This window comes from Ischnura elegans, chromosome 12 (assembly GCF_921293095.1).
Source record: "Ischnura elegans chromosome 12, ioIscEleg1.1, whole genome shotgun sequence".
Lineage (NCBI taxonomy): Eukaryota > Metazoa > Arthropoda > Insecta > Odonata > Coenagrionidae > Ischnura > Ischnura elegans.
Window position 1 is genome coordinate 73,431,056 of NC_060257.1, and position 2,795 is coordinate 73,433,850.

Consider the following 2,795-nt stretch of genomic DNA (forward strand, 5'->3'; position numbering starts at 1 on the left):
TCTGCATAACATTATATTCCACTTTCCAACTCTATTTATTTAAAGAGTCGGTTGAATATATATTTTTGAATATACCGCTCTATGAAGAGCTTAAAGACCGCTTCAAATCCTTTACGAAAATACGCACCGAATGAAAATCGAACTCTAAAACAAGCCTGCGTCGCGACGCGACGTCGGGACTCTCTTTCCAGGAGGAGAGGCAGGTAGTTACGTAAGGGCTGATTCACCGCAAGTGCTATATATTTATCCCGCCGGCTTCAACACGCCAAGAAGGATAAAAGCTCTTTACTCCACACTCCTTTCCCACGCGCCCGGATAGCTCAGTCGGTAGAGCATTAGGCTTTTAACCTAAGGGTCCAGGGTTCGAGTCCCTGTTCGGGCGAAATTTTTTGCTTTAACCATGGATTTATCGATCGTCCTCCTCACATCACTCAAATTATGAACCGTGGGGGAAATCTCCAACGTGGTTAGTATTGATTTTCGTGTTTGTATAGAGGTGGGCTGAATATTCCTGGGAGATTAAATGCACAGAACAAATTCCTCCTACGTTAGCTAGTTTGGCGAAGAGTTGATACATAGTGAGACAATAATTCTCTTCCCTGAGTATAACTTGAAATTATCTCACTAGAGGATAAGCAATAGGCTCGTATAATAAACTCAAAATAATAATTTAAAAATCGCTCCAGACTTGCCCTTAAAGAATAGTGTTACATGTAAAGTTTTGCGGGTTGCATAAGAGAGTAGTTGCTAGGGTATGATCATCTATGGGGAACACCCATTTTGCTGTCTTCGATCTGTGACTTGTTAATGACTAATTTTTGGCTTCTGATTAAGAAAATCACTCCAGTGTTTATCTATCAAGTCAAATTTTTAAGATACAGAATACCCTCTTTTTGCCTTATACATCATACAATATTTGCAAAAAATAAAGGACTTTAACGGGAAAGCTCACCTTAAAAACTGCCCATTGAGAGTAATTACCGATGAATGGTTTGGTGTTTTTTGGAATGTGAATTGATAACAATGCATGAGTGTATGCAACTCCCACATCACTGACCCTCACCCCGAAGCAAATTTTGGCCTTCGTGCCTGCCAGTGGTGCAGCGAGGGGGGGGGGTTTGTGGGATAACCCCCCCACCCCACCCCCAGAGCTCAGAGAAATTTTTAAGTTTTATCCATATTACTTAATTGGATTAATATTGCATATAGAATAATGTAAAAAACTAATAAAATATCCCTCCGAAAGCCGTAAAACTCACCGTTTTGAACCATTTATCTTTAAAAAATTCTGGGGGAGGGCCCCCGCCCCTCCCGCGTCCCCTGGAGGGTATTCCATACCCCCAAACTCCCCAGTATTAGTTGCGTCTAAAACCCCCCCAGACTTAATTCCTAGCTGCGCCCCTGGTGCCTGCGTCTAGCTTTAGTATCCCCTGCAAAACTAGACAACTATGCACCTATAGTCTGTATATCGTAGGGTATCACACGGACCCGCCGGCTACCTGAGTCGGATCCTTAAAGTTTTAATGGCCGGTCCTTTCGTCCCCTAGGCGCTCGTGGCTCGCGGACCGACTCCGGTTGGTGGCGGGCCCGTGCGCCACCCTACGGTATACAGACTATATTGGTGGCCTCCTACGGTGTCAATCACCCGGTTATCCCCTGCTCTAATTTCACGCTCAGATTCTCGAAATTTCAACAAATATTTTCTAAGTTAACCTGCACAATTATTTTCCCCGGGTAAAACGACCTTTATGCATAGGTATTCGAAAACACGATTTACCAATTATTTCCACTTCTGTCATATTCGCGATGGAATTAGGAAATTGGCTCAAATTCTGGTAATAACTTCATGGCAAATTAAAGTCAGGAGATAGGAAAAAAATAATTTTCGGCATAGGTTGTATTCCTCGAAGCATGAAAACGGACTTAAAGCTTAATAGTATGGTTATAACCAATAATTAAGATTGATCTAAGTGTGATAGGCATTGTTTATATTAATCCTTATTCTTAATCAATAATATTTTAAACTGATCAAAAATCGCTGCTCCCAACAATCAAATCAAATATCCTCCTGGAACACATAGATGCAAATGGTGCAAAGCAGTTATTCGTGTTTTTGACAGTGTTCCACCAATTTTAATAATCTGAAAAAATTAGGGCTATACTTTCATGTAGGGGTGACACCATACATATTTTTTTCGCCGTGTCTATTGTTTCCTAAAAATTTTAATTTAATTTTGAAAATTTCAAACTTATGCAAATGTTAATGTTTTCGGTCAAAATTTTTGAAAAAATCAGGATGATAGAATATAATAGTATATACATATTAAAGCTTAGAAAAAGATTTACAATAATTAAAACTAGAGATATGGATAGAAAACGAAAAATAGTGTTTCTATTTTTTTCGGGTTTAATTTCCATTGTTAAGGCCTGAAAATTTGGGGAAACATAATTTTTGATGTACTTTGTATATATTTTATTTTCCAAAACATCTGGGTGCACTTTTCACCATCTTAACCGGCTTAACCCTTTGTTCAAATTTGACCTGAAACATATTGTTAAGCTGAAGACTCAGGAAACAAATAATCCATTATGGAAAATTTATTTGAAAATATGCATGCGAAGTTTCAACTTCCTAGCACAAAAAAATCGTTTTTGAAGTTTTGGACATCTTTTTCGATTCTAGTCCTCTGTGCATCGCAACAAAACTGCCAAAATTTCATATAAAAACGAAGGATATCATTGAAATTTCCTTTTTTTGCAAACAATTTTTGTTTTTCCCAGTTGAAGAATAATTA

At 38.5% G+C, this 2,795-nt stretch overlaps 1 non-coding gene across 1 annotated transcript; it reads left to right on the top strand.

Annotated features, from left to right (window-relative positions):
- The first annotated feature begins 309 nt into the window (after positions 1–309).
- On the top strand, positions 310–382 carry Trnak-uuu. Its single transcript has one exon. It is a non-coding gene; the product is annotated as a tRNA-Lys (tRNA).
- Positions 383–2,795: the final 2,413 nt, after the last annotated feature.